The following is a 22336-nucleotide window of genomic DNA, read 5'->3' on the forward strand; positions in this document are numbered from 1 at the left end:
TTAGCAAATGTCGCTCTCTTCCCAGCCCCTCCCAATTCCCATCTACCTTCCTCTGAGCAAAATTGCTGCTTCGGCTCCCTGCCTTGGTTCTGCGGAGGGACCCAGGAGAGGGACCTAAGGTCAGGTTTTTGCCACTATATTTGGTATCAGCACCAGAAAACCAAGATAGAGCATCAGGGCATAGAAATCGAGTAATTCTATATAGAAATGACCTTCATTTATCTGGGTACCTGCAAGGAAAGTCTTCATCATTTTTGCGTAACGTGTCTGATGTCCCTGACCCCATATAGTAAAGGACCTGACACTGTAGCCTGAATCCCCCTTTTCTGGAGGCTGAAAGGCTATTAGATGGCCCGCGTGTCAGGAGGCCTCTTTCAGAATCCTCAGCAGGGGGAACAACTGCATTGTCTCATATCAAACACAGTGTCTTTCAATATCTACCCCAGACTTTGAGCTGGCTTGGTGGGCTAACAAAAGCATAGTATAGCCATTAAAATTTCTCCATTAACCAGAGAGATGAAAGCCTGTCAGAACATCCTAAGCACAGTCCTAAACAACTAGAGCTGATGGAGGAAAAAATTGGATAAAGATAATAGAGTAATCAAGAGATGTAACTCAAATAAGACTTTCTAAGGATAAAAAACATGCCACAAAAATGATATAGTAGCTAAAATAAAGAAGCTAAACATTCTTCAAACTTGTATGTACAGATCTTTCAGATCAAGTGCAAAGCAATGGAGGAAAAGTATAAACATTGGGAAGTTTCAAGGAATAGGAAAATGCACTGCACAACGAGAATTTATGCAGAGAAAAGTAAATCAATTTAAAGACATGCAAAGAGTGAATAAGTAACAGAAACATCTATTCTTCATGTGAAGGATGTCTCAAATCTTTATGTTCAAAGGCCATTAAGGAGAACCCAGATAGATGAGTAAAAGAGAGTTTGCATTGATAAAAATACATTTAATTGGAAGTTTTATATTAGTAATTCTTGCACAGAAATGGACCAATTCAAAAAAAGACAACTATAAGTAGAGAAAAAAAAGTAATATTCAGTTTATTAGTTATATTGACATTGTTTATATGTGGGGGTAGAGAGAGAACATCATGTCAAAATTAGATATGACAAGCCATTTTTTCTAATCATAATCAAGTAAAATTAGAACTACATAATAAGAAAATTGACACTCTAAAAATCTAAACTTACAGGAAATTAAGAAACACAATGAGCTAAAAGTTGAATAGAAATTATAAAATGATATGAAAGAAAATGGATTTTAATAGGAGTTATTTCCTTGTCAGACAAGTGACCCCTTTAAAAACAGGTGTTGCACTTATCCACATCAGTCATGCTATTTAAAGCTGTTCTTCAGAAAAGTAAAAATTTTCTTTAATGAGCCTTTGCAATTGAGAATAGTGTCAACACCTCGGCTGATAAATCCTCAATGCTAAAGATCTAATGGATGTCAACATATTTTTACCTGAGTATGTGAGTGAAGGGAAGGCCTGATGCTGACCTGTCATACTGTAGTTCCATTGTTGCCCCTCATCTTTGCTTTCTAACTTGGGGCCAATAATGTATCTTTGGAATACAAATAATGCAAGGTATCAACATTTATTTCATGGAGTTCTGCTCATTGCTGTTGGTTAATATGTAATAATTTATAAATGTATTAATATGTTAATTTCAAGTCAATATATTTGCCTTTTAATTATCCCCTACCCCAAAGTAATATGAATAAAATACAACAAATTCAGACAACACTAACCAAAGAGATTTCTCCTAAGCAGACTTTTTGGTAACTTCAAATTAGTGTTATTTTGCAGTGGCTCAGCCTGCCTATTCAGTTTCTGTTCCCTAAAATCTATTTCACTAGAAGAGCTAAATGCTGAATATTGTTATAAGTATACACTCTTTCTGTCATGCAAAGTATGTGGTACCAATTAGAAATTGAAAATATTAAGTAGCTGTTTAATCTTGGTTCTGATTTTTAGTAAGTGTTATAGTGAGTATATCAAATGCTTTCTTGGCAATAGTCTTTTATGTTTTGGTTAGCCTATATTGTCTCAGAAGCAGAGAATGGAAAATAGTGAAGGACAAAAGAGAAAATGAGTCACTAAGGAAGCCGACACCTCATTAACTTTAAAAAATTCAGTCTGCTTTTCCATGAATACCATTAAAGCTCTGAAAAGACTAAAAGGTTCTATCAAATTCCAGGCAGTAGGAGCAAGTGAAATAGTCCAACTAGTTCAAAAATGCATGCCCTTACCGGAGCTGAATCAAGATTAATGTAATAACCTATAAGGAACTGTAGGATACCTGCTATTTTTAAAGGAATTGTTTTTTAAAACATATCTAAGTGTTTAACTTCCTTAATTCATGAAAACTTCCCAAGCCAAACTGTTTCTACACATGAAGGTACTACTCTTATTAGATTAGTTTTATCAGCTATTAACCTAGCAAGCCTCTCTTATGTACCTAATGTGTGCAGAGCAGTAGAAAATATACATGTATGTAGAAACATACAAAGAAGATAAATTGTTCCTACTACAATAAAGTTAATTTTGATTGAGGAACATAAATTGTATTTAATTGCATTTAAATAGCCAGGGACTATACACCAATGTATTCAAAACCAGAAACTATAAGCAATTAGTATAGTAGTAAGAGGGCTAGTCTTAGACTTAATAAAACAATATTCAATGTGTCTTTTACTTACTTTGTGGATGACCTTGGTCAAGTGAAGCATCTTTCAATTCCAGACTAAGAACTAAGAACATCAACCTGCTAGGTTTGATGTAGGGATTTAATGAGGCAATGAAAAATGGTTCTTTAACCATTTTAAATTAACCATAAGTAAAAAGTTTTGTCTGGAAGAGTAATTTTACTCTGGGTGCATATTGATGTTCTGCTCACATACCTAGTTCCAGAAGATAACTGGGAGGGACCTTTTTACATAATCTCCTTCTACATCTTCATTTTACAGATAATTAAAATGGGGCTTTCAAAAGTTAAAATAATTTTTGTCTTTTTAAAAATAGGCTCCTGGAACACAGTAATAAATATGAACACGTAGCTGCTGCTATTTTTCACTAGGTTTTTTGCAAATCAACACTTTTTTTTGGTTCTGATATTAGGATTAAAGAGATAAAAAAAAATCATGGCCTTAGCCCTCAAGAAGCTCAACTATTAGACACTCCCCCCTCGATAAAAAGTGTTTAATAATTGGTGCACTTTAATGGTTGTGGTGGTAGAAGTGTATGCCACTACATGTCTAAACACATTTTAATTTTAGATCATATTCATATACTTTGTTAGATAACATTTTTCCCTTTACATGTGTTAGAGATTCTTCTTGCCACTGAAATAGGCCTTTTATTTTCTCTTCAATTGCCTATTCATGGGCAGAGAAATCATTTAAAGCAAACAGCATTATGGAAAAATAATATACTCACAATTTTTTCCTAATTTTCTGGTCATAGTTGCATAAAAGATTAGTCCTAGCCAGTATTACTAATAGTAGCCAGGCTCTAATAGTCATCAATTAGATTGCCAAGTCTATTTGAAAAGGTTTTCATATCTAGTTAATCATTTAAGTTTTGCCTTAAGTCCTATTAATTCTAAAGACTATACGTGGGTTCCTGCAACTATTTTTATTATTGTACAAAGTATTCTGGTATGTAAGTAACTTCTTATAGTCAATTTTGGTAGATTGTATGTTTCCAATAATACTAGACTCTTATTATCCTTTTTATTTCTATGTTATCAATGGTAATATCTTGTTTCATTCATTCATTTATTAGAATCCTCACTTTTTAAATTGGTGAATATAGCAAAGATTTGTCTATTTTTGTCTTTACAAAAAAGTTCCTTATTTTATCTTTTCTGTGGCCTTCTTAGTGTCTATTTTACTTATTTCTGATCTAATCTTTGTTACTGGCTAACTTTGAGCTGCATTTGTTCTTATATTTTTCTGGTTCCCTAAGGTATAAAGTTAGGTTGTTGTTTCAGATAGGATAGCATTGCTAGATAGTTCTTGGTTGGCAATTTTTTTTTCATTACTGTGAATATATCACCCTACTATCTTCTGAGCTGCAAATGTTTCTGCTGAAAAATGCTATGACAGTCTTTGAGGGTTACCTTATAAGTGACAAGTTGCTTTTCTCTTATTTAAGATTATCACTTTGTCTTTAAATTTCAACAATTAAACTATAATATGTCTTAGTTATATTTCTTTAAATATATCTTCTTCGGTGGTACTTTTGGATCTAGATGAATGTTTTCTTTCTATAGGTTAAGGATGTTTTCTGCCCCTTTTATACATATATTGGATCACTTGATGGTGTCTCATAAGTGCCTTCACTCATCTTCATTCTGTTATTTCTTTTTGCTCATTTAATTGAATAAACTCCACTACCCTCTGAGAGTTTACTGATCCCTTCTTCCATTTGATCTCATCTTTTATTAAACTTCAGAAATGTATTTTCAGCTCTATGATTCCTGCTTGGTACTTTTAAGTATTCTCATTTTGTTCATGCATTGCTCCATTAATTTGAACTCTGTCATGTAAATTACTCTTTTTCTGGAGTTTTGTTTGGACTGTATTCCTTTGTTTCTCCATTTCTTAACTCTGTGTTTTGGTTTCTGTGCCTTACATAAACATCCACCACTACAGGTCTTCATAGAATGGTCTTGTTGATAGAAATGAATCAGTCTGACTCAAGCTGCTGATTGCCTCCCAAACAGGAAAATCAGTCAGCACTTGATGCAGGCTGATTAGAAGCTGGACTCTCAACCCCTCCTGGAAAATATGCAGCTAAGCCCCTTCTTGGAAGAAAGTGGGAGGTGGGCATTTTTGCCAACTCCCTCTATGCTGGACTCAGGTGTAGAGTATGGAAGTGATGTTTCTGTATCCATTATAACTGCTTCTGGGTTTGCTACAATTCTGTGGGACTTGTGAAGGCAAACTTCACTGGCTATCAGAGGTAGTGATTAGGGAGCTGTGCTGCAGGTGGCAGACACAATAGTTTTGGTGCTAGACCTATGCATAAGCTCCTCAAGAGAAATACTGGCAACCTGGTTTTATTGTTGGAGCTAGCTAGAGGGAGAAGGCGGGAGATGTGTCCTCCATCTTCCCTGGTTTCTGGGGAGGATTACAGCCAGCTCTAGATGTACACTAAGTTAGAAGCCTGTCTCTCAATCAGTAGATTTTGAAATATGAAGAAAAACACATTTTCCGGAAAGACTAGAAGGAAATTTTTGCCTGTTCCTTCTATACTAATGCCTGGGATGTGGGGTAGCCAATTAAAAACTACCTCTTTGTTTGTTTCAGATTATATATATATATATATATATATATATATATACACTCTAATGACTCACAATGAAACTATTAACAGTTACTGTATAGAAAAACACAATTGACATTAATAACAGACCCTCAGAAAGAGAAATAAAGAAAACATACCCATTTACAATTGCATCAAAAGAATAAAATACCTAGGAATAATTTTTTTAGAAGGTGAATGATGTGTGCATTTATGAAAGAAAGCACAGAAAAAAGGAAAGATAATCCATGAGGAGGACTTGGAAAATTAATAATCTTACAATTGGCCATTCTACCCAAAGCAATCCACAGATTTTACATAACCTCTACCAAAAGTTCAATGACATTTTCCACAGAAATAGAACAAAAAATTCTAACTTCTTTGTAGAACCACAAAAGACCCCAAATAGCTGAAACAAACCTGAGGAAAAAGCCAGAGATAGCATAAATTCTTGATGTAAAATACTACAGAACTGAACTGTAGTTACAAAAACAGTATGGTGCTGGCACAAAAATAAGCACATCCAACAGTACCACAGAATCAAGAGTCCAGAATTAAACCCGGGCATACACACAGTCAAATAATATTAAAAAGGAGGGCCAAGAGCACCCAGTGGTGGAAGGATACCGGAGTCTCTCCAACAAGTGGCGCTGGGAAAACTGGCTACACACAGGCAGAACAATGGAAGGAGTCCTCTCTTACACCACTCACACAACGGAGTAAACAGACTTGAAAAAAACAAAGGCGGCAAGCTTGACACTAGTCTTAGTGATGATTTTTCTTTTTGACACTAAAATCAGAGGCAACAAAAGCAAAAAAATAAATAACAAATGGGGCTACCTCAAACCAAAACCTCTGCATAGTAAAGGAAACCATCAACAAAATGAAAAGGCGAATTATGAAATGGGCATTTAGTGCTACCTTTCCCCCCCTTTAAAATACGCAACACAAGGGAGTTTCAGAATCCTAGCAATCTCCAAGGGCACAAACACAATTGCATGTTACAGTCATAGAAATGGGCTTCAGAACAGGGATCATTTTTCTGAGCCAGAGAGCTAGCTTCCGCCCTACGCTGCAGCTTGTAGGGTGATGTTTATGGAAGGACCTCTGGAGATTTATGGCCGTCATAGTTGTCATGCAGACTGGCTACAGGTCATAATTCTATAAACTTTGAATCTGTGTCTGTGCTCTTAATGTTCAGTTCATCATATCTAACTGCATGAATAAGAATATAGGAACAAAGTAATTTTCATGCAACAGTTCCATTTGCTACTCCAACTAATAATGGGATAACACTTCTTTCATTTAATTCAATCATTCAACAAGCATAAATTCCATTTTTTCCAGTTATTGTGTTAGGAATATCATTTGTGGCCTTTCCTGGAAATGAGGTAATTACCTGAACTACCTTTCACATCCACAGGCATGCCATTTATGTTCCTTATTTATAAATCCAAAAGGGTAATTGATGAACTCTATCACAGCAAAAATATACAAAAGAAAGGTACCTGTTTGAAGCCACAAGACCAGGTTCAAGTTCTGAGTTTGGTACGTGCAAGAGTCACATGTCTCCTCCCTATGTCTCACTGGTTTCTTCATTGTTGAAAATAATGCTTTCACTGAAACACCAAAGAGATGGTTTGGAAATTAAATACAATATGTACCAGGCGAAGTATAAAGCACTGAACACATTTAAACTTACATTAAATAGTTACTTTCATATTATCACAATGGTAGGATTGCATCCATTCATACAAGCTTAAGTGGCAAAGTTCATAAAATGGGAAATCTTTGTTTTATCTTCTCCTGAGGATATATTTATTGATTTTAGAGGGAGAGAGAGAGAGACATCTATTGGTTGCCTTCCATACATGCCCTGACCGGGATGGAACCTGCAACCTTTTGGTGTACGGGATGATGCTCCAACCATCTGAGCCACCTTGCAGGGCAGAAAAGAATCTTGAAATATTTGTAAAACATTTTTATAGATGGATTTTAGCATAAACATGGATTGCCTTCCTTTAGTGTTTCATTTTCTTAAATTCCAGTCAAATGATAATTTTATATTTTGACAAAATGATGGCAAAGCCTTGCCTTTCTTGCTCATAATAGCTATCCATCTGAAAAAAAATGATCGTTTAAGTCACTGTCTAATGCTGAATCACACAGTGACCTCCAAATCATAAACATCTCATGTGGAGCAAGTTATTTTCTAGGTATATTGGAATTTCCTTCCAAAGTACAATTTGTATGTTAAATTCAAAGTCCAATCTACTGGAAAATAGCTACTTCCAACAAACAAAATAAGACATTTCTATAAAACCATCCTTAGTTTTACACTAAATTTGAAGTTACATAATCTCCAGGTGACATTTCCTCAACACCTGCTGTCTATACTGTTTTAAAAATATATCAAGTTTTCTAATTAGGCAATTCTGTGCATGTGTTTGTAACCAGAAAAGTTGTACCATAGAATCATGACTTTTTATTTTATTTTATTTTTTAAAGATATTTTATTGATTTTTTTACAGAGAGGAAAGGAGAGAGATAGAGAGTGAGAAACATCGATCAGCTGCCTTCTGCACACCTCCCACTGGGGATGTGCCCGCAACCAAGGTACATGCCCTTGACCGGAATCGAACCTGGGACCCTTCAGTCCGCAGGCCGACGCTCTATCCACTGAGCCAAACCGGTTTCGGTGAATCATGACTTTTTAAACTAGTTTTAATGACTATTTAATAGAGACAATATTGCAACTACATTTAATTATTAGTATATTTGTAGAATCACTAGAATATGATATGACAGTAAAGAATTTCAATAAATTAACAGAAAGCAACACTCATAACTCTTTAAAGTAAAACCTTCTATTTAGATTTTTTAAAAAATGTTTCTTTTATATAAGGTATTGGGAAATTGAAATACAAGTAAGAGAAACTAATTTTAGAACTTCTATAAGCTAACTTAATACTACATTTATATACTCTTAAACAAATTTAAACAAGTTTGACATCATAGTTATCTTGCATTTAATTTTCCCACAATTAGTTTTTATAGAAAGCTTTCAATGACTGTCTATAGCAGTGGTTCTCAACCTTCTGGCCCTTTAAATACAGTTCCTCATGTTGTGACCCAACCATAAAATTATTTTCGTTGCTACTTCATAACTGTAATGTTGCTACTGTTATGAATCATAATGTAAATATCTGATATGCAGGATGGTCTGAGGCGACCTCTGTGAAAGGGTCGTTCGACTGCCAAAGGGGTCGCGACCCACAGGTTGAGAACCACTGGTCTATAGTGATTTGAATATATTTTTTATTTATTAAAATATTTAGTACCTTTAATGTATTTTTCCTTTAAAATTTGTACTGGTATGTGTTTAAGTTGAAATACCTTATGTGAATTGAATATACATTCGCACTGTGAAATTTATCTTTTCAGATAATTTTTTTTAGTAATATAATTGCATATAGGTAGACATTTTATGTATATATACAAAAGTAAAAAACAACCCTGAAACCTGTGAACTGGAAATACCTTTAGAGCTAATTTTTCCTCAACCTGTAAAGGAGTTAGGCAAAAATGTAACTTTTACAATGTATTTCTCCAATAAATACCTTCCCTTAGAAGACTGATGCAGGGAATAATGAGACCGGAGGACAAACAGGTAGGCATGACTTATGAAATCATGGCATTCGGGGAGTTAGGAGAGAGCGTGAACCTCCATTTAACCTCCTCTCTGGCTCTCATGTGTCTTAAAAAAATGTGCCAAGGCAGTTTCATTTAACCGGCTCATTTTAAATTGTTCCTTGAGGCTGATTTTGTAAAACTTCTTTGATATTTTATAGTCGTACAGTTTTATGAGCACCATAAATGCCACAAACCTCAGAAATGGCATAGCATTTCAACAGGAACATCTTTTCTTAGAATCAGAATGGTTAAGTTAGTGTCTTCTGAAATCTATTAGCAGTCTCACTCCGTTGAAATTTCACCAGACTAGTTTAGTGTATTAATACCCGGAGGACTTTTATTACAGATCTTCATTATTTTTTTTTCTGAGCAAATAATTTATAACCTGTAAATAACACAGCAATTTCAGGTGTCTGTCTACTAAATTCAAACCTTAGTGGTACATCTATAAGCACAGTGAAGTTACTCTTCAGAAAGCCCTAATCACACAGCCACTGGGGATTGTCACGTAGGAAAGAACATTTATTATTTTTGTATCGGGACACTAAGGAATTAAATAATAATAAATCTAAAATCTTCCTGTTGTAGCCTCACAGTGACCAGCAGATAACCTTGGCAGAGTGGACCCAAGTGTCTGCAGCTGATGTATCCTACTATATTCAGTGTTTCATACCTAAAAAAAATACTCAAAACATGGCCTTAAAAAGGCGTAATTTTCATTTTAATTCTTGAAAAATAACAGGGATACTGTCATTTTCCAGGTTTTTAAATCTTTCCTTTAGAACCAAGTCCCTTTTTCTACATACGATATTCTTTAAAAAATTGTAATAAAGCATGTGAGATGCACAAAGGCTGCAATTTCCTTTAGTATAAGTGGAATCACTCCTGCTGGGATGTAAAGGACTCTTCGGCACTTGAGCTATGAGAGAGCAATAATTGCTTATTCTAAGCCCGAGCACTGCCACTTAGGTCAAGACGATGGTCTCTAGACGCACCTGGGATGCTTTCACCACGTTGAGCCTTTGAAAAGATGATATGGATTTCACAGCGGCCTTATTGTAGTTTGCACTGAGAAGGAAAAAGCTCAGGCAAATGGCGGAAAAGGGAATCATTCTAACCTCAACCAGAAAGCTATTGTTAACTCTGCACAGGAATCCAATTAAAGAATATCCAAGAGAAAAACAGCACTAGTGGAGATAATAATGAACACTTCAGATTAGCTTTTAAGAGCTGCATTTTAAAAGTGTAAAAAAGAATGAAATTGAGCCACATCCAATTAGTTCCATAAGGAAAATGGAACTGTGAGAATTGGGTGTCCTTAAGCTGATAACACAAAATTATTTTGCCCTTAAATAGATGGGAACATTATGTTGCTTTGCATTTTACATTACTGAAATAGAGATCCAAGGAGGAAAGCATGAGATGGTGGACCTTGAAGAGACCTTCCTAGCTAATTGTCGAATACTAGGTGTGCAGCCTAAGGCCCAGGAACGAGTATTGATGGGTGGGGAATAATATCGGTAACCATAATGACAAACTTTGACTATGACAATAATGCCTGTTTATTAAGAGGCAGGCCTTTGTTTGTTAAGAACTGGCCATCTCATTTAATCCTCTCAATAACCCAGCAAGGAAACATAATTAACCACATTTTGCAAATAAAATCAAGAGGTTCAGTTGCTCACATTGCTGTAACTAGTAAGTGACTGGAGTCTTGATTATACCTTAACCCGTCTTACTATGATTTACTTTTAATCCAATTACATCAAGCTGATTTTTTAAAAAAAAATAGCATTTGTATCAAACCCCATGATATATTTTCCTAATTAAGTTCATGATTATAAAACCCTGTGAAGTAAACAAGTATTATCTCCATTTAGAAATGATACAGGAGAGATTTAAAGAGGCTGAACTGGTTTCCAAAGCCACACAAACTGGCAATAGCTGAGAGAGGATTTATACCCAGGCTTTCTAGTTCCAAATATAATGTTATTTCAGATATCCCACCATGGGGAATGCTTCAGAACAATGCTTCTCAACTTTTTTTTTTAATATACCTGTTATTTTTTCAAAGATCTGGAGCACACCATGACAGAAAAAAAGTAAATGTTTTTAAAAAATAGAATTTATATACTTGCTATACTTGCTGACATTTTAATATATTTAATATTTATGATAGGACTAGAGGCTCAGTGCACGAAATTTATGCACTCAGGGAGGGGGTTCTCAGCCTGGCCTGTGCTCTCTCACAGTCCAGGAGCCCTCGGGGAATGTCTGACTGCTGGCTTAGGGAGCGGGCCTAAGCCATCAGTCGGAAATCCTTAGTGCTGCTGCACTGGCCAGAAGTGAGCCCCGCTCAGGGCTTCTGGCTGAGCAGCACTCCCCCTGTGGGAGTGCACTGATCACCCGGGGGCAACTCCCATGTTGAGCGTATGCCCCCCTGGTGGTCAGTGCACATCATAGCGACCAGTCATTTCGTCGATTTGCATATTAGCCTTTTATAAATGTTGATAATGCAGTGATTGTTATGACTTTAAAGTATAAACAAATATACATACCTTACAGTATCTATATATATAAAAGGCTAAGCAACCGACCATCAACTATGACACGCACTGACCACCAGGGGGCAGACGCTCAAGGCAGGAGCTGCTGAGCTATGGTGAACCACCCTCTGGGACTCCTCAGGGGATGTCAAAGCCGATTTCGGCCAAATCCCTGTAGGCCAGGCCGAGGGACCCAACTCCACAGATGCCCTTGGAACTGGCCCAGGTGCAGCCGGCCCATCTCGCCCAGTCCAACCCTGCCGGCCGCTTTCTAATTAATTTCCTTTCAATGTGCACAAATCCATGCTTGGGGCCACTAGTTTAGTATAAATAACAAAAAAGGATACTGAAAATTATACTTCTAATTATTATAGTAATATACATAGTTCCCAATAATTGTATGTTACTAAAGCTTAGTCCCTACAAAAAACATATTCTGGACTTATTCTTGTTTGATCATATAAATAACAGCATGCTGGATATGTATATCTGTATTTTCACAAGAGGAAACTGCTAATAACTATCTGTCAAATAGAAATGATCTATGGAGCGACAATGCAAATGATACTTTACTAGGATATACTTGGAAAGGGTAATACCTAAAACAAGGCAAGTAAATTTCAAAGGAAAAGTGGATAGCTATATTTTAAGAGTAGCAATTTTAGCTTTGTGCATAGAGACAAGCAGAGTAAGTGGTAGAGAATTATGTTGCATGACAATCCATTCATAAAATGTATTGATTTACAACTCAGTCTATGCTTCCTGCAGAATGTGACTCTTAGCATTAATCAGGCTCCCAAACCCAGCTTACCTGAATCTCTGTTCATTCTCAGCCGATCATATTCCATAGCTAATTGCTAAATGTAGTTACTTTTCTTGATGTGACACTTTCCAGCACAATGCATTTATCTGCTATTTGAAAATATATGTATATGCATTGATTATACAGAGAGATAGAAACATTGATTTGTTGTTCCACTTATGCATTTATTGGTTGATACTTGCATGTGCCCTGACAGGGGATCGAACCCATAACCTTGGCATATCAGGATGATGCTCTAACCCACTGAGCTACCCAACTGGACTTCTACCTGCTATTTTAAAACAAAATATAATTGTATCACATTGATATTTTGGATTGAAGAAATATTTTCCGAGTATAGTATTTCTCTTTTGATGCTAAGTGCCTTAATGGTAAATCTGATTAAATCAGTTGCAGCTCACTTGGCTATGAAGTCACTATTTAAAAGAAATGTGTGAGATTTAAATTTTTCAAATTATCACACAGATATTATTGTTCATAACTGACATTTTCTAATTCCAATTATGCCATTATCAAGCCTCCACTCAGTGTGATCCCATTATCCTGCATTTATTTTTCAAAAGCTTTCTGATATTAAATTAAATCATAGATATCAATCACATTACATATTTTGAAGTAATAAAACAGAATTTCATACTTACCTTTAAAAGTATTATGTTCATTTTACTGAGTTCTACGAGCTTTATTATATGGTCTTTTACACTTTGAAGTCAATTTTGAGTTTTCAAATTCTCCATATTTTGTCTTAATGTTTTGCAGTTATTTCCACTACTGTCATTCAGTATTATAATCAAACTACTTACCATTATTCATGCATTAAGAATGAGCGATTAATATCAGCTACCATCAGTGGTAGTGGATGCCTAGCTTGCTACAATGAGAAGGACTATAAGACTGCATTCAGTTCTAGTGAAGGAGGTTGTTGTAATTATGTTACTGTATGAAGAGCCCAGGGTACAAAAGGTGTATTCATCAATGATATTCCTGTAAATGAGTACTTGAAAATGTGGGGTTTGCAACCTGTGTCCCCATTCCACTCTTGTGGGGTGGCTAAAAATTAAGCATCCAATAAGGACTGGTTCAAATTAATGCCTATCATGAAGTATATTTTAATCTCCTGGAATTCCTAGAGCATGTGCTAATTTGACTTTTTCTTATCACCTGTCCTGGTTTCTAATTTTTAAAAGCCCAACAATAAAGATGCTTTTACATGTTTGCCTGTTCAAGGAACCGAAGTAGGCTAGTATTGTGGATTAACAAAAGGTGAAAGGATGAAATGTCGATGATGCCATTGGGAGGTAGAGAGGGAATTATTTAAATTACAAGAGTAGCATTTTTTAAACTAATGGCACACACAAACAAATTACTAAACTTCTACAGCACACCAAAAAATATGTATTTTTGATTCATTTATCCCAGGCTACTATTGTTGTGATGGCTGTTACCAATTTTTTATTTGACAATCTAAGGGACAAAAGGTCAGGGGCCCTGACTAAATAGTCAGGTATTGCATGTTTTAAAATTTTTGTGGCACACAGGTTGAAAATTGCTGTACTAGAGGCTTATACACATCTATAGGTAGATTTGTGCTGAGAAATGGCATAATCTGATTTGTAGTTTCAAAAGATAATTCTAGCTGCTTTGGACTAAACGGAATATGTTGTTTCAGGACTCTATAACCAGATTTTAAGTTTTCTAATTTAAAATATTTTTTTCTGGTTCTAGACATTGAAGAGAACTCTTCCAAAACACTAAGCAGTCCACAAAGTTATTGAAACAGACTTCAGTGACCACATACAAAAAATGCTCCAATCAATACACAAATTGATAAAGAAGATGTGATACATATAAGAAATGGAATATTGCTCAACCATTAAAAAAAAGAAATCTTACCATTTGTGACAACATGGGTAGATCTAGAGCTTATTATGCTAAGTGAAACAAGTTAGAGGAAGAGAAATGCTTTCCAATATAACTTAAATGTGGAATCTAAAGGATAATGAATGAACAAACTAAAAGATACAGAGAATGAACTAACTGTTGCCAGATGGATAAGATGTTAGGGGACTGGGTGAAAAAGGTGAAGGGATGTACAAATTGGCACTTACAGGGATGTAAAGTCCAGCTTAGAGAATATAATCATCAATATTGTAATAACTATATATGGTGTCAGGAGGATGTAAGACTTATCAGGGGGATCACATCACATGTTATATAAATGTCTGATCACGATGCTGTACACCTGGAACTAATAATGCTGAGTGTCAAATATAATTACATCTTTTTTCTCAAGTTTATTTTAAAATCACACACATACACATATTTACTACACTGTCACATACAATCCACATATATTATACATACTGCTCTGCATTGACTTTTACATAGCCAAGTCCTACTCTTAACTTACCAAGGTTCTTCATTTCTATTATAGATAAATCCTATATCTTCCATTATGTTACACCAATGTTTAAACAAAAATTATCATAAGATCCAACAATTTCCATCTTAGATATATGCCAAAAATTATTAAATTATGGTAAGGAGATAATGCCAACTTACTCCCAACTGCAGATGATTAGCAGCCTGGTAGTAAAGGCAAGTAAAAAAGTTTTCTGTGAAAAGTTCTGATGTTATTAAGAGTAGGCAATTTAAAAGTCTGGTGTTAAAATGTTTTACCTGCTGACGTTAGGGTAGAGTTTAAACTATTATGAACTTACATGAGTTAGTTTAACAGTTTGTAAAATTATAAACTGCTGGTAATGTTTCTTTTATGTACTAGAGAAGATATATTAGTAGTCTCAAATCCTAATTTTTTGTGGGGGGTGACAGAGGGGAGGAGTTTATTAAAATGAAAAAACCCAGAGCCCACAAACAGAAATTCTGACAATGATGGCCTCCAGTTGGGTCCAGTTCCTCAGCGCTGCAGGTGGTCCACGGACAACGTTTGAGAAACATCACTGAACATAGCCACCTAATATTTCACAACGAGAATTTTAAACTTTGGCTAGTCACCTAACGTTTGACAAAGAGGGAAAAGGCACTGATCATGGTGCCCTTATCTGTTTGCACATATATAATATTTCCTTTGGAAAATGTTAAATCACCATTCAAAACCTATAGAATGCTTATGACCGACTGTGGCAACACCTAATAGCAGACGCTGATTTGAGGCTGAGCTCTCCTGTCTCAACTGCATTCGTTACATGTCAAGCTCTCCAAAACCCCAATGGCCAAGAAACTGAAGGACAAGACAAGACTCAAGTCAACTTTTTGCAATTCAGTGCACTTTGCAGAAAGGATCTAAATTAAGCATAGAGTTTCGTTCTTTATTTTACACAAAGGAGACCACCAACATTTGCCATAAATTCTCCCAAATTCTTTATAAAAGCCATCTTTTGTTTCCGAACCAGCGTAGGAGGGGTGCTGCTTGCAGTGAGCTTGTTGAAGGCATCTGCTAATCTCTGGTAAATAACTGGGTCTTGTTGACTTGACAGCAATGTTTCAACCAATTCAGAGTACTGGGCGTATTTTCCTGGTAAGAACAGGAAACCAAATGTCAGAAAGGCCCCTTCCTGGGATGGGCATCATCTCAGGAAGTGAACTTCTGAACACCTGGTGCAGGCACACCAACGTGTAGAACGCCTCCCGGCTGCTGTCGTCATCTCATCATCTCAGTGTTGTGCTTCTGCAGAACCAGCATATCAAAATCCAGCTTCAGAAAGTGCCGTGTTGCTAGAAGCAGTGGTGAGTCTGTATCTTGAGCTTTTGCACGCTGTTCCGCCAATGGTGTCAGGGACTCCAGGCACAGCTGGCAAACCTCCGAGCTCATTGAAGTCATTCCCAGTTCTAGAGAGCACATCGGACTTTTAAAAAGGTCTTCAGGAAGCTGTGGTATTTTTTCAGGAAAAATCTCACAAATAAATGTAATTAATTTGTAGTATTGATTACAAAGTGTTGGAAACTTCAAAAGATCTTGTGACATCAAGGGGAGAATTAGGTTGACTCCATATAAAACAACATCCGCTGCTGACACAGACCTGCATGCTGCTTGCCCTGGTTTGTAAGAAGTTCCATAATAAGTAGATCCTGATATTGTTCCTCCTCCGCTGTGACATCCACTCTCTGCCTCCCCCAATTATTCTTAGAATATTCTTGCAACAAATTGAGGCAGGCTTCATATAAGTTCATCGCTTTGGACTCTCCAAGATAACGTATCTGTTTATGTGCAACTTCAACAAAACTTCTATGATGAGATTGACAGTCTCGGGGTTATTTTTGTAAACTTCCATCAATCCAACGCAATTGGTAAGGAAGTCCATTAAGAATTAAAAAGGATGGCGACGTTGTCCAACTGGGTAGCCTCGGCAATGCCACATGGGGCCTCTAGCGTGGCAGTGGTTTCCTGCTTGACCTCCTCTTGCTGGCACATCTGCTGAAAGTTTTCCTGATTTATCACCCCTAAGAATCGCTGCTGCGATAGCTGAAGAACCTCAGGCCAATACTGTTGTTTGGTTTCTGTGTCCATCTGTGCAAAACCTCCCAGGACAAGGGCCTTCATCAGCGTCCTCTGCCCCGGACTGGACAGAAAATTCAGAGGAGGGCTTCGGGTGGCGAACTGTTTAGCTAAATTCCACCAGTTTTCACACTGGATTACTAGGTTTGCCCTTTCTCTTCTTTCCACCAAAGTGACAAGGAGCTGCACAGTGTCACTTGCAAGGTCCTGCTCACTGCTCCACACCGAGAGGCTGCTGATGACTTTCTGTAAGAGGCAGCCAATAATCCACTGAGAACCCTCAGTGTCTGCTCCAAATGCTGTACGGAATGGTAGACTTATCTGATCACATAGCTTCTCATCCACCAGGAGATAAGTCTTTGCCCAGTGTTTTAGAAACCAAACAATATCTTTGCCCATTTGAGGGCTTAGCAGGTCAGTGAGATCAGCTCTTACTGCTTGAGACTCAACTTCCGAGACTCTGAGAACAGCAGATAACAGCCTACTCACAGAATCTGTTCTGTTGTACCCTGGGGTGGGAGAAGCCTTTTCTCCTGGAGATCCCAAAATTTGAAGTGTTGTATTACTGTCAACTTCAGATGAATGCTTCATGGAATATTCCATTATTTCTGGAGGTGTTAGCAGAGTCGCTCCCCGAGTATCAACAGCTAAGAGGAAGCCTGTAACTAAAATAAGCCGGTGAATATCTCCATGTAGCTCATCAAGTATTTTGCTGGCAATGGTGCTTGAACCAGGTGAAGCAAGTAACTGCTGCTGATGTCGCTGTAACTGACCGTGGAGCCTTGTTACTCTTTCTTCTAATAAACTTGTCAGAAGAGGTATACAGTGCTCTGCGGCAATTCTTCCTAGCATTCCTACACTGGCATGCTAGCATTCCAGTGGTAGAGACACACCCAGAACACATCATTTAAACCTAAGTAAAAAATAGATCCATGCATTCTCTACACTGGCTAGTTGATCTGAAAACTGGTCTCGGTCATCTTCTTGAAGTTCACTTATTTCCTCTTCCTCACGAGAGGTCACACCCTTGGCAGTCAAATTCCTTGTGCCACCTGGAGCGGCCAGGTGGCACTGAATATAGGAATTGAAGACTTGAACTGCATGCTGGGTAAAAAAGCCTTTATGGAAATGTTTGTCATCTTGGACCAAAGTCAGCCAGGACTCCAGCAACTTGTCATATGCTTCCATGTAGACCATGTCATCTTTACCAAGCACTTCTTCCAAAGCAGCACTACGCCCAAAAGAACAAGTGAGGTGTGTGAGGCAGTTCACAAAGGATGAGGAAAGCTCACTTGGAATGGCAGTTAAGACGTTCCGAGGGAACACAGTTAGCAGGTTGCTGATAATGCTGGCGATCCCCACAGCCTCAGAATCTTCTATTTCAATGCCATGGATAGTACTCAGTAAACCCTCAATGAAGTGTGCCGGGTAGTCAACCTGTGCTGCTTCATCGGGAAGACAGGTCCGTGCAAAGAAGCTAACTGGGTGAGGCACTGCAGAGAATCTGGTGCCATATCCGAATCTTCTGATTTTTCGATGTGCTGTAAAGAAAAGCTCCAGGACTCTGCTGTCCAGAAGGGCCTCCCGCCAGGACTCTGTTGGCCTTAACAGCACATTTTGTGAGGATTCAAACATGGCTATATAATGTCTGTCCAAATTTGGAGGAAGAAAGTTCCAGCTCGACCTGATTGGCGAGTGAGAGGTAGCGCTGAAACACTGAGGACATCTGAGCACTGAGGTTTTCCCGCCTGCTGAACGCCTGCAAAACTTCCAGGGTTAACACGAAGATCTGACGAAGGTCTTCTTCCTGGAAAACTCTTTTGCTGTTGCCATGGAATTCCATGCTCTGTCTGATGTTGCTGGTTTTACTTGAACTTGAGAATTCACTCAATAGTGCAGTCAGAAGAGAACAGGCCAGAGTTTGCACAGTGGGATTGCCACTACTGATCAACTGGCTGACTTCATGAAAAATGCTCTTGCAGTCAATTGACTTATCTAGTGAGCCTCGTTTTACAATTACTGCTACTGCTAAGAGAATCTGTTCCCGAACATACTTTTGGAGGTTGGGCCTCTGTAAGACGTAAGTTAAAAGGAACGTTCGCAGTGACTCAATGCTTCCCTTTTCCAAGAGAATCCCTCTCGGACCACTGCCTCCATGATGGCCGTGGCAGCTTGAACGAGGACATAGTCCACCTTGCTTGTTTCCAAAATATGCTTGCAAACTGCAAATGGTGACTTTGATTTCCTAATGATAAGAATATGTGCTCTGCATGCTGCCGTTGTTCATTGCTGACCATGGAAGGAGGTGCCATGAGAACTTTGGCCGCGTTCTCCAGCTGGGCGATCACTTCTGGGGGCCCGAGTGCTGCCGCCATCATGGTCTCTCTCAAATCCTAATTTTTTTAAAATTTAGAGTTTACAAAAGAACATAGGAGATTGTATTAAGTATATCTAATTTCCTTTGTTTGAACATAACTATGTAGTTTAAGGCCATTAAACTGAACAAACAACTAAATTAAAAAATATAAAGGCTAAATCATACAGTGATAATCATTAAAATAGATTTTTAACTACTAAGATACAGTGTGTCACCTCAAATGGATGTGTTCCAAAGCCTGAAGCTACCTGTTTCAAGCAGTATGTCTCTGTGTCTATTATTTTGAAGATGCTTTGCATGTGAAATCCAAAACCAGAAAGCATTGTAGTGAAGAACATTTTATTTGGAGCAGAAGCTGACAGGATCAGGCTTCTAAAACCAAAAGTTATTTGTCTGTTTCCTGAGATTTCCTTTATCTTTTTATGCTCCTGGTATTGAGAGATCAGTGATCTTCTGATTAAGAACTTGACACTTTGTGATCTTAAAGATGGGCACCTGAGAAGCTGTCTGATTTCTATGTCTTTCTCCCTAAGGAACCCTATTTATCTTAAATAAAAGTTACAGGAAAAATAAGTTTCATAATCTTTTTTGAGCATTATTTACAATATTAAAATCTTTATTGCAGTAAAATCTATTTATATCTAATATAGGTGGGTTTTTTCTCAGGCCTATTTTGGTTTTTCCGTGTATGACTTGTGTTACTGTTCATGGATCTATTTTTTACTTAGGTTTAAATGATGTTCTGGGTGTGTCTCTACCACAAGAGAGAATGGGAAGAGATAGGGCCAGAGGTACACATACATGAATGGAAAAATATTTACATAGTCTAAAAATGTTATATTTTGGTATATCTCAGTTTTATTCTAGAAAATAATTGCTTTAATTTATACCATTCAGAAAACTTTAACTGTATGGATAGAGCTATATACAAATACTAACAATTTATATTTACTCATTCAATGCATATGACTGTGCTTTAATATTAGTTTTTTGGGAACTTTGATTTTTATGTCACTTTATGCATATCATGTAATTTATATAACCACTGATTAACAGTGGCAGTAAAAGACTGAAATAAGTGTACTAAGGCTGAACCAATAAAAACTCTACACATGTCTTCTTCATATATATAAGTTAAAATTAAAACACCCTAGATATTTAGTCAATACTTAGACAAATTTTACTTTTTGAAAGATATGGCAAAATGGGGCCATATATTTATTTGCATTTTCTACTTAGAATTATAATTAATGTTTTAAATTATCTCTTGCACAGAGCAATAGAAAATTCACTGAAATGGAGATGAAGGTCTAGTCTTATAATGGAGTCTATTACAACAAATTTCTATCCTGACTTTCTTCTTCAGATTATGTGTAAATTCAAAGTTCTATCCTAACTTCACTCTTCAGACTATGTATAAATTCAAGATTTAAAAGTAAGCATCAGACTGGGAGAATAGATTACAAAGGACAAACTAATAGTCAATATTTGTATTAAATACAAACTCAGAAAGTTGTTATAATTATAAAATATTCCTAGCATACACATGGCTGCCTATTACTACAGAAAATCCAAAACTGAGCATATATCTATATGTGACTATAAATTCATTATTTCTTACCTTAACTGGGCCTTCAACACTGCTGATATTAGCTAGTCTAGCTTTATTGTCCACTCCGCATTTCACCTCTGCTTTAAGCTGTGAAAAATTCTGATTCCATTTTCTTCACTCATCACCAATGGCCTTGCCTCAGATTTCCTAGGGGAAAAAAATAGCACAAGAGTTGCCATTAGAATGGCTAATTATTCATCTTCCAAACAAAAGTATAAACCTACTGGCATTTATATATTGTCTTTACGTTGTTCTCCCTAAACTAGTAAGTGTTCTGCCAAAGAATAGATCATATCTGAACACCACCCCCACCTGCCTTCTCACTAACCTGCTCCAACAAATACTATTTTCTCTCTTCCCCATATTCAGGATCTCCCTCCCCACGTGATCTTTACAGTCAATTGCATTCTCATTTTCAAATCATACAAAAATAAACAAATACAATGGGATTCCACACAACTGTCTCAGCCAAATATTTCTAATCATTTAAGGAAGAAATTATACCAATTCTCTACAATCTCTTACAGATAATAGACATAGAGGGAATATTTCCTAAATCATTGTATAAGGCCAGTTTTACCCTAATACCAAAAATAAAGACAACCAAAGAACTAGAGACCATTATTTCTCATGAACATAGATGCAAAAACAGTCCACAAGATATTACTCTACTAAATTCAACAATGTATACAAATATTTAAATACCACAACCAAGTGTGATTTAGCCTAGGAATGCAGGGCAGTTTCAGTATTCTCAAAACAATATAATCTATCACATCAACACACTCAATAAAGCATTGTTCATATCAATAGATGCAGGAAAAGCATCTGACAAAATCCAACATCCAATCATGACAGAAACTCTCAGTAAACTAAGAATAGAGGGAAACTTCCTCAACTTGATTAAGAATACTTTTACAAAACTCTAGCTAACATACTTAATTGTGAGAAACGTTATACTAAAATCATGGTCAAACAAGTGTGTCTCCTCTCATCACCCCTTTTTAAAATTGTACAAGATGTCCTAAATAATGCAAGAAGACAAGAAAAATAAATAAAAGGTATATTGATTGGGAATGAACATATAGAATTGTCTTTGCAGATGACTTGATTGTCCATGTAGAAAAATCTATAAAAATTGACAAAAAATTCCTGTAACTCAATTATAGTAAAAGTTGTAGGAGGATACCAAAGTCATTAATTTTCCATATATCATCAATAAATAGGTAGAATTGAAGTTAAAAACACAATGACATTTATATTAGCAGCCTAAAAATTGAAATAGCATAAATTTAATAAATTATGTGCAAGATCTATGTAAAATTTTGATAAGCTGATGCAAGAACTCAATAAACATATGGGAAGGTATTCCATATTTAAGTAAAAGGATGACTCAATATTTTCAGGATCTCATTTCTTCCCACTTGATCTATAGATTCAA

At 36.6% G+C, this 22336-nt stretch overlaps 1 pseudogene; it reads right to left on the reverse strand.

Moving 5' to 3' along the window:
- Positions 1 to 15719: 15719 nt before the first annotated feature.
- LOC102427022 lies at positions 15720 to 19287 on the reverse strand (annotated as a pseudogene).
- Between the last annotated feature and the right edge of the window lie 3049 nt (positions 19288 to 22336).

This window comes from Myotis lucifugus, unplaced genomic scaffold, assembly GCF_000147115.1.
Source record: "Myotis lucifugus unplaced genomic scaffold, Myoluc2.0 scaffold_79, whole genome shotgun sequence".
NCBI classification, from domain to species: Eukaryota; Metazoa; Chordata; class Mammalia; order Chiroptera; family Vespertilionidae; genus Myotis; species Myotis lucifugus.